Below are 10,814 nucleotides of genomic sequence, written 5' to 3'. Positions count from 1 at the left end.
GAAGGTGACATTGTTGCAAAGACCTGAGGAGGGGCGAGGAAATCATGTGGATACTAGAAGACATCCATTCCAAGCAGAGGGAACAGCCAGTGCAAAGGCCCTGAGGTGAAAATGTGCCTGGTGTGTTGCAGGAACTGGCTTTGTGGCTGGCGTAGGATGAGGGGAATGGTAAATGATAAGCGATGCTGCCAGAGATGGGAGAAGGCCAGTCCAGTTGAGAGGGTACTGAGGGGCCTCACAGGCTTGGGGAGGACTTTCACTTTTACTCTGAGGTGGAGCCCCTGGAGGCTTCCCAGCAGAGGAGGACCACCATCTGGCTCAGGTATTCACAGGAGGACTGGGGCTGCCTGCTGTGGGTGTGGGAAACAGACTGTAGGAGGTGGGGTGGGAGCCAGGAAGACAGTGAGGAGGCTGATTCAGGGGGACAGTCTGGAGAAGAAGGTAGATGGGATCAGGGTGGGTGCCATGGAGGGGTGGAAGTGGGTGAGTTGTGAATCTGTTTGGAAAGTAGAGCCCACAGGACAGGCTGAGGGGCGAAAGTTCCCCATGATTCAAAATCCTAACTGCGAGGCTCATAGTGATGGCCAAGGTCACCAGCTCCTTCTGGTGTTCTATCCACTGTGAGATGCTGCTTTTTTTTTTTTGACATTTGTACCATGTTCATGGGTTATCCAATCAATATTTTTTTCAAGATTTTATTTATTCATGAGACACACACAGAGAGGCAGAGACATAGGCAGAGGGAGAAGCAGGCTCCCTGCAGGGGGCCTGATGCAGGACTTGATCCCAGGACCTGAGCCAAAGGCAAACACTCAACCACTGAACCACCCACGTGCCCCTCAATATATTTTTTTAAGATTTTATATTTTAAAAGGTTTTTACTTATTTGAGTGAGAGAAAAAGCGTGCGCTCACATGCATGAGCTGGGGGGAGAGAGAGAAGTTCTCTCTCTCTCCCTTTGAGGCAGACCTGTCCCATGGGCTCCCAGGACCAGTTATGTACATCAGTGATCTTAGGGGACATGCATAACTGCTCTCAAACCCCTACAGCTGGAGGTTGGGGTTCCCTTGGCTGGTATCCTTTTTCTTTTTTAACATTAATTAATTAATTTATTTATTTATTTATTTGGGGGTGGGGGTGGAGTGCAAGCAGGAGCAGAGGGAGAGGGACAAGCAGACTCTGCTGAGAGCGTGACAGAGGGCTTGATCTCATGACCTGAGCCAAGATCAAGAGTTGGAGTCCAGACGTCCCTAAGATTTCTTTTTATTTTATTTTATTTTATTTATTTATTCATGAGAGACACAGAGAGAGAGAGAGGCAAAGACATAGGTAGAGGGAGAAGGAGGCTCCATGCAGGGAGCCCGACACGGGACTCGATCCCAGGACTCCAGGATCAGGCCCAGGGCTGAAGGCGGCGCTAAACCGGTGAGCCACTCAGGCTGCCCCCATCCCTAAAATTTCTTTAATTAAAAAAAATTAAGGGGCAGGGCGGCTGGGTGGCTCAGTCAGTTAAGGTTTGACTTCAGCTTAGGTCATGACCTCGGGGTCCTGGGATCAAGCCTTGCATTGGCTCCCTGCTCAGCTGGGAGCCTGCTTCTCCCTCTGCCCCTCCCCCTGCTCGTGCTCTCTCTCTCTCTCTCTCTCTCTCTCTCTCTAATAAATAAAATCTTTAAAGAAAATATTAAGGGGTTCAGTTGGTAGATCATTTCAGTGGTTGTGAGTTTGAGCCCCATGTTGGGTGTGGAAATCACTTAAAAATAAAATCAGGGATCCCTGGGTGGCGCAGCAGTTTGGCGCCTGCCTTTGGCCCAGGGCGCGATCCTGGAGACCCGGGATCGAATCCCACATCGGGCTCCCGGTGCATGGAGCCTGCTTCTCCCTCTGCCTGTGTCTCTGCCTCTCTCTCTCTCACTGTGTGCCTATCATAAATAAATAAAAAATAAAATAAAATAAAATAAAATCATAAGGGGTGCTTGGGGGCTGTTGGTTGAGCAGTCTTCCTTCAGCTCAGGTCATGATCCCGGGGTCCTGGGATTAAGCCCCACATTGGGCTCCCTGCTCATCTGGGAGCCTGCTTCTCTCTCTCCCCCCAGCTCATGCATGTGAGCGCACTCTTTTTCTCTCACTCAAATAAGTAAAAACCTTTTAAAATATAAAATCTTAAAAAAATATATTGAGGGGCACGTGGGCGGTTCAGCGGTTGAGTGTCTGCCTTTGGCTCAGGTCCTGGGATCAAGTCCTGCATCAGGCCCCCTGCAGGGAGCCTGCTTCTCCCTCTGCCTATGTCTCTGCCTCTCTCTGTGTCTCTCAGGAGTAAATAAAATCTTGAAAAAAATATTGATTGGATAACCCATGAACATGGTACAAATGTCAAACAGTATAAAGTAATTTGTAGTGGACGTCCTCCCTGCTCATCCACATTCCGTTCCAGAGGGGCAGAGGGAGAGGGAGAGAGAGAACTTTAAACAGGCTCTGAGCTCATTAGGAAGACTGATGAAGGATTCTCTCTCTCTCTCTCTCTCTCTCCCTCTCCCTCTCCCTCTGCCCCTCCTCCTGCTCATGGGCACACACTTTCTCTCAAATAAATACATAAATCTTAACAACAGCAGCCAGGGGCTCCTGGGTGACTCAGTTGGTTAAGCATCTGCCTTCAGCTCAGGTCATGATCCCGGAGTCCTGGGATCGAGTCCAGCTTCGGGCTCCTGCTCAGCCAGAAGCCTGCTTCTCCCCCTCCTTCTGCCTGCCACTCCCCCTACTTGTGTTCTCTCTCCGCATCAAATAAAATCTTAAAAAAAAAAAAAGGAGGGATCCCTGGGTGGCGCAGCGGTTTAGCGCCTGCCTTTGGCCCGGGGCGCGATCCTGGAGACCCGGGATCGAGTCCCACGTCGGGCTCCCAGTGCATGGAGCCTGCTTCTCCCTCTTCCTGTATCTCTGCCTCTCTCGCTCTTGCTCTCTCTCTGTGACTATTATGAATAAATAAAAATTAAAAAAAATTTATTAAAAAAAAAAGGGAACAAAACCTAAGTGTACTCTCTGTCCCCACTGGCAATATTGGAGAGGGTCTGGTTCTTTTTTTTTTTTTTAAAGATTTTATTTATTTATTCATGAGAGACACAGAGAGACACACAGGCAGAGGGAGAAGCAGGCTCCATGCAGGAACCGGATGCGAGACTTGATTCCGGGTCTCCAGGATCATGCCCTGGGCCTGAAGGCAGGCACTAAAGGGCTGAGCCACCCAGGGATCCCTCTTTAGTTATCTTTTTGTTGCTGATTGCTAAAGTAGTTACTAATTGATACATTTTACTTTTTGTAAGATTTCACCAAACTATCCTCTATTAACACTGTAATAATTTGAGTTCCCATCATCACCATGTAAAAATGCCTGTTTGCCCACCATCTCAAAAACACTGCAACATTTTTTTTACATTTGCATTTTTTAAAACAACCTAAGCAATAAAAGCTGGTTCTAATTTACATTTGCTTTCTATTTATCATACTGAAAGTGAGTCTAGGGCACCTGGGTGGCTCAGTTGGTTAAGTGTCTGCCTTTGGCTCAGGTCATGATCTCAGGGTCCTGGGATGGAGTCCCTCATTGTGCTCAGCAGGGAGCCTCTTCTCCCTTTCCCTCTGCCTGCCCCTCTCCCTGCTTGTGCTCTCTCTGTCAAATAAATAAAATCGTAAAAAAAAAAAAATTATAGTGAGTCCATCCCGCACACGTGCATGTGTGTGTTCACATGCCATTGGAATTGCAGAGATAAAAACATTCCAGGCAGAGGGAGCAGCAAATGCAAAAGCCTTCAAGTGAGAAAGGAAGTGTGGCTGAGTAGGACAAGTGGTGGCGTGTGTGAGAGAGGCTCAGAGAGGCAATCAGGGCAGGTTTGCAGCACGCAGTGGAAGATGGTGGGGATGAGGACTTTGGCCTGAAAAAGGAACCATGAGTGAGTATAAATCCCAGAGTGACCAGGGGATGGCACTTTGACTCTGATGTGGCTGGTGCCTTTGGTTCACGTTGGAGGTCACTAGCTCAGAGGACACAGCATGAGCAGCTAGAGGCAGTGGAATCGGTCATGCCAGGGATGGTGTGCATATCGAGCTCCCGTACAGTTTCCTCAGCTGACCACATCCCAGGTGATCTGGGCCACGTTCTTCAGTCCATCTATGTGGTTCTGGATTCTCTGGTGCTTTTGGTAGGACTCCGAGGCCATGCTGGAGCCCTTTTGTATCCAGGTCCTTTCCAATGGATAATCTGCAGAATGAGGAATCCTTCCTGATGATGAAGACTCAACTCTTTCCAAGAGCCAGGTGAGAATTTCAAGAAATTACAAACTTCATATTTGCAGTAAAGTTGTAAATGAAGGGTTACCTGGATAACTCAGTCAGTTAGCATCTAACTCTTGATCACAACTCAGGTCTTGATCCCAGGGCTGTAAGTTCAAGCCCGGAGTTGGGCTCCACACTGGGAATGGAGCCTTCTAAAAACAAAACAAAACAAAACAAATAATGTTGTAAATGAAAGTGTTTTGGTCAAAAATGAAAAAAACTGGGACACCTGGGTGGTTCAGTGATTGAGCATCTCCCTTTGGCTCAGGTCGTGATCCCAGAGTCCTAGAATGGAGTTTCCGCATTGGGCTTCCCACAGGGAAGTGTGCTTCTACCTCTGCCTAGGTCTCTGCCTCTCTCTGTGTCCCTCATGAACAAATAAATAAAATCTTTTAAAAAATGAAAAAAAAAACAAAACCAGAATGACTACACAGATTTAATTTAAAAAGTTTTTTTAAGATTTTATTTATTTATTTGAGGGAGAGAGAAAGTGAGTGCTTCTGTGCTCAAGAGAGAGAGAGAGAGAGCAGGAGCATGAGTGAGGAGGAGGGCAGAGGGAGAGGGAGAAGCAGACACCCCACTGAATAGGGAGACCAACATGGGGCTCAATCTCAGAACCCTGGGATCATGATCTGAGCCAAAGGCAAGTGCTTAGCTGACTGAGCCATCCAGGTGTTCCCAGATTTTTTAAAGTAACAACTTTATTGAGATATATTCATTCCTTTAAAGTATACAACTTACTGGTTTTTATTCACAAGGTTGTGCGATGATCGCCACTGTCTAATTCCAGAACTTTCTCATCACCCCCAAAAGAAACTCCACATCCTTTACCAATCACCTGCCTTCAGCCCCCAACCCTTAACATACTTTCTGTTTATAGATTTGCCTATTCTGGATATTTCATATAAATGGAATCACAAAATAGGTGACCAGCTGTGTTCAAGATTCACCCAGGTTATAGGATGTCCTTCATCCCTTCTTGTGGCCAAATAATATTCCACTGCATGGACATAGAGCATTTGCATTCATCGGTTGATGACCACTACAACTCACTCATCCAGGACTTTAGCTCCTGGCTCATTGTCTCTCATGCTGCCTCTCTCATCGTTCTCAGTGATTTCCATACCCAGGTGGGTGACCCTCGGACCATCCTTGGCCTCTTGGGTTCCTAGATCTCTTCTCCAACAATTTGATCTTCCCCTCAGCCTCTCCCCCCAGTGGTTATGCCTAGACCTTGTCTCAGTAAGCACAGCCTCTTGGAATCTCAGCTTCATGCATCTCACTCACTGCCCACTGTATCTTGTCTTTCTATTCATTCCCTCCAAAACCTTAACTCCAACAATTCACTGACCCTACACCTTTCCTCTACCCCTCAGCGCCCTCATGTCTTCACACAGATCAAACTCCTTGACCAACCATTATGATCACCCCCTCACACATTTACTACACACCTTCCCACTTCACCATACTCATCTGGCAACACCACATTCCTTATTAAATTGAACGTCCCACCTATCGCATGCTTTCATGTGTGCAGCTGAATGTGGGCAGAGGAAAGTACACACCCATGCTAACTGGCCTCGCCTTAAATTCATGCCCACTGATTTGGAGTGGACCCCCTGGCGCTGCTCAGCAAATTCGCCGGAGTCCCTGCTCCCTGGATTGTCCCAGGTGACCTATCAGACCATCTCTTCAAACCTCCAAGAGCTCCTTCCTCATCCTCACTCTCAGCAGTGACCTCCTTCTTGCTTCCTGAGAGAACCACAGTCACCTTCCCACCACGTCCACCCCCTCCTCCTGCCTCGTCACCACCCACTCCGCCTTTTCCCTTGTGTCTGGGGTTGGGGGTAGCTAGCTTATGTTCCCATCTGCTGGGCTTCCTTTTGTTCCCCCTGGATATTCTCAATTTTCTCTTCCCCCATTCAAGAATTTGGTCCCCTGTGGTTCAGGGTCTCAGGAGAGAAATGTGACAGGCTTGAGAGCAGAAATAGGTCAGCTTTCTTTTCTTTTTAAAGCCTCTTCAGGGCTCTAAGCGGAAATAGCTTCACGGTCTATTGAGCTTCAGAATGAAAGTTCAGATGCCCTCGGGGGCCAGTGTGCTAAGCAAGTCCAGTAGAGGAAAACTCTCAGTTGCATTCCACAGCTGGGACACCCCTCCCCCCAGCTCTACTGAAGCACAAGTGACATAAAGAAAGCAAACATATGCACATATTTAAAGTACCTCAGTTGAGGAGTTTCGCTTGCGTAAGCCTAGGAGGCCACCGCTGCAATCAAGATCATGAGACTGAGAATGAACCTATCCATCATTCCTGAATTTCTCCATCCCTGGCCTCTTCATCCCTCGTCTCTCTGCACAACCCCTAATCTGCTTGCTTTCTGCCACCATCAGTTAGTCTGCATTTTCCAGAATGAAATAATATAGTATGGATTCTCATGTCTGGCTTTTTTTCCTTCAACATTGTTGTTTTGCAATTTGTCCATGTTGAATAGGGCCATTGCATGGGACGGTTTATCGAGTCGCCATGATTGGTCTATCAAGTCATCTGTTGGTGGACGTTGGCCTTCTTTCCAGTTTTTGGCAATCACAAGCAGAAGTGCTGTGAATGCTGGTGTCCAAGTCTCTGTGTGAACATATGCATTCATTTCTCTAGCACCACTTCTATGCACCTAGGAATGGAAGGCTTGAATCATATACAGTAGGTATATTTTTAACTTAAAAATTTATTTATTTGAGAGAGAGAGAGAGTATATGGGGAGGGGCAGAGGGAGAGGGAGACAAGCAGACTCCCCACTGAGTGGGAAGCCCAATGCGGGGCTCCATCCCATGACCCTGAGATCATGACCTAAGCCGAAAAGAGTCGGAAGCTTAATCGACTGAGCCACCCAAGTCCCCCTATATTCAAATTTTTAAGAGGCTGCCAAGCTCGGAGCGCCTGGCTGGCTCAGCTGGTAGAGCATGTGACTCTTGATCTCGGGGTTGTGAGTTCGAACCCCATGTTGGGTGTAGAGATCACTTAAAGTTAAAGGGACACCTGGATGGTCCAGTCAGTTGGGTGCCTGACTCTTGGCTTCAGTTCGGGTCATGGTCTCATAGGCTGTGAGACCGAACCCCACATAGGGCTCTGAGCTCAGTGCTCAGCGTGGAGTCTGCTTGGGTTTCTCTCTCCCTCCCTCTGCTCCTCCCCCCACCCCCAAGCTTGCTCACTCTCACTCTCTTTCTGTGAAAAAAAAAAAAAATTAAAAAAAAAAATTAAAAAAAAAAAGAAAAAAATTTTAAAAAAGAATCTGACAAGCTATTTTCCAAAGTGGTTGTACCATATGTCACTTATTTCATAATAATAATAATAGACTGGTTGAAAATTGAGTATTTTAATTTGTCTACTTCTTCATTTAACAAGTATTTTTTTTTAAGATTTTATTTATTTCTTCATGAGACACATGCAGAGGGAGAAGCAGGCTCCCCGTGAGGAGCCTGATGTGGGACTTGATTCCGTGACCCTGGGATGACGCCCTGACCCAAAGGCAGATGCTCAAGCATTGAACCACTCGGGCGTCCCTTGACACGCATTTATTAGGCACTACTCTGTGCCAGGCCCCGTTCTAGGCACTGTGAATTAAGCTGTGAACAAGGCACACAAAACTCCTGTCCTCAGGGAGCTGAGGTTTGACTTCATCCTCTCTCAGTGGGGGTTTAGAGATTGGGATCACACAGGCGCTCAGGAGACAGGAGATAGATGGACTGGGATCCAAATCCCGATTGCCCCATTTCCTAACTGTGTGGCCTCAGGCAGGGCCTCTTTTTTTTTTTTTTTTTTTTAAAGATTTTATCTATTTATGAGAGATACAGAGAGAGAGGCAGAGACAGAAGGAGATGGAGAAGCAGGCTCCACGCAGGGAGCCCGACTGGGGACTCGATCCTGGGTCTCCAGGATCCCACCATGGGCTGAACGGTGCGCTAAACCACTGAGCCACCAGGGCTGCCCCCAGGCAGGGCCTCTTATCTCTGAGTCTCACCCTATAAAAAGGGAATGGGGATCATGCAATCTTTACTGCCCGAGGTTGTGGCATTGCTGGTTTGCAAACTGACCCCTGTACACAGAAGACAAGGAGAGATCGAAGAAAGAGCCAGACCGCTCCAGGTCAGTGGGTGGAAGGTTTAATAAGCAAGGGAGCTTACATACAAGGCTTGTCTTGGGCGCTGCAAGGTGAATGGGTCTCCCCACCCACCCACCAGAATCTTAAAGTGTATATGGAGGCCTTAACTGGGCTCGGTTACCAGCCCGATGGTGACATCATCTTCCTCTGGCGGGGCTATGTCCTTGGAGCAGCCCCCCGTGTGGGAACGGTGGGCAGAAGGACATTCCATGGTCAGGGGACGGAGGGAGGAGCCTCTGATGGCCTGAGTCCAGCTCGTGGGTCAACAGGCAGTCACGTCCTCTGGATGATGTCCCCCAGTACTCCTCCCCCCTGGCCAGCTCTTTCAATCTTACACACCCCCTTGCACAATGCGCCCTGAGCGGCCGGCATGGAGTTCCACTGGCGCAGCGGTGGCTCGTTTGGTGGCTCATCGGAGGCGGGTAGTACAGCAGCAATAGGACATGTGGAAGAGAGAACACAGATGAAGACAATGATTCCTAAAATAACTAACAGTTTTTCTACCAAGAGTCCCATGATCAGGGACGCCTGGGTGGCTCAGCGGTTTAGCGCCTGCCTTCAGCTCGGGGCGTGATCTTGGAGACCCGGGATCGAGTCCCACATCAGGCTCCCTGCGTGGAGCCTGCTTCTGTCTCTGCCTCTTTCTCTCTTTCTCTCTGCGTCTCTCATGAATAAATAAATAATATCTAAGAAAAAAAAAAAAAAAGAGTCCCATGATCTGAGACACTGATGTATTAAGTCCCCGGGGGTAGGGGAGATTGCTCAAAATATTCACTTGTATCCCTGTATCATTTAATAAAGATGATGCATTAGCTGCCTCATCAGGTGGGAGTGCACAACATTGTGTTTGGGTAATGACACGGGTGTCCTTGCCAAGTAGTGATAATGCCCAGAGCTGTGCTATTTTGGGGGGACAGCTTTCTTCATTGGAGGGGTTTTGGTGTAGCGTAAAGGTGGGCTCTGTTGACTATCACTCAGGGCTTCCTGGGCTACTTGAGCAAGGGCTTCTATGTGTGCCATAATGTCCTCCAGGCCAACAGGGGGAACAAAGATAGAGCCAAACCATGGTTCCAGTGAAAAGAATGTGCCCACCTGGCCTCAAGGAGAGGGAGATTGGCAGTTTTAGGAACTTGACCTGGCTGGGGTGGGGAGGGCACGGCAGGCCAGTCAGGTGTGAGGAGATGGACTGGGGATTGGGGGCTGCACATGCCTGACCGGGACCCCCACTTCCTCCCCTCTCTCAGTGAATCGTGTGTGTCCCATTCCAGGTATAATGCATTTCAACAAGTCCCGTTTGCAGCAGGACGATGGGACTCAGTGGAGACTGGGTAATTCCCACTCGCTCAGGGGTGCGGAGTAACTCCCCCATCCTGGGGGGCTGGCTTATTGCAAATTCCAGTAGATAATGCCTGTCTCAGGTGTGACGGGGCTTAGTGTTCTCAGTAGCAAAGCATGTTGATCTGCATTGGGAGTTGGGGCAATGGCTGTTTCCCATGACTTCCATGCCCTGTTGGGTATCTCAGCGGGGATGTCCAGTCTGGCATTTGGGGCAAAAAGTCCTCCTGGGTGATCATTCACTCAAATGCAATGGGGCACCTTGGTGGCCCAGTCAGTTAAGCATCTAACTCTTGATTACAGCTCAGGTCATGATCTCAGGGTCCTGGGATCGAGCCCCATGTCGGGCTCTGTGTTGGGTATGGAGTCTGCTTGAAGTTCTCTCTCCTCAGCTCTTCCTCCCCTGCTCGTGTGCTCACTCTCTCTTTCTCTCAAATAAAAATAAATGAATCTATAAAAAACAAAACAGGGCACCTGGGTGGCTCAGTTGGTTAAGCATCTGCCTTTAGCTCAGGTCATGATCCCAGGGTCCTGGGATCGAGCCCTGTGTCAGGCTCCCTGCTCAGCAGAGAACCTGCTTCTCCTTCTCCCTCTGCCTGCCACTCCCCTTGCTTGTGCTCTCTTTCTCTGTAAAATAAAATAAAATAAAATAAAATAAAATAAAATAAAATAAAAAGTATTAAAGCCTGGGAGGGTACTGCAGTCCATCCAGCCCGGGTGGCTTTACCTGTTAGTAACCTAATCTGCTGCTCTAATATTCCACTTTTCCTTTCCACTAACCCTGCTGCTTGTGGGTTATAAGGGAGAGGGGACCTCCATTCAATGTCCTGCTCTTTTGCTCTATCTTGTATATCATGCTCTTCGAAACGTGACTCCTGATCATTGGTTAGCCTACGAGGGTATCTGTACATGCTACCGAGCTTCTCTAATCTCCCTGTTGGTGGCCCCCTGGTTTGCACAGTGATAAGGGAAAGTTTGGGTTAGGCCAGATGCTGTGTCCACAC

General features: G+C 48.4%; 1 long non-coding RNA gene across 3 annotated transcripts in view; it reads left to right on the top strand.

The window, feature by feature from the left end:
• The window catches only part of LOC140606033 (uncharacterized), a 39,533-nt gene that overhangs the window by 1,428 nt on the left and 27,291 nt on the right, over positions 1-10,814 (top strand). For all 3 annotated transcript variants that reach the window (XR_012008498.1, XR_012008497.1, XR_012008496.1), the window contains exon 2: positions 4,192-4,302. This is a non-coding gene — a long non-coding RNA (uncharacterized lncRNA). The remainder of the gene's footprint in view (positions 1-4,191; positions 4,303-10,814) is intronic.

This window comes from Canis lupus, chromosome 1, assembly GCF_048164855.1.
Source record: "Canis lupus baileyi chromosome 1, mCanLup2.hap1, whole genome shotgun sequence".
NCBI lineage: Eukaryota > Metazoa > Chordata > Mammalia > Carnivora > Canidae > Canis > Canis lupus.
The sequence above is the reverse complement of the archived record's forward strand: the minus strand, read 5'-3'. Positions and strand labels throughout refer to the sequence as shown.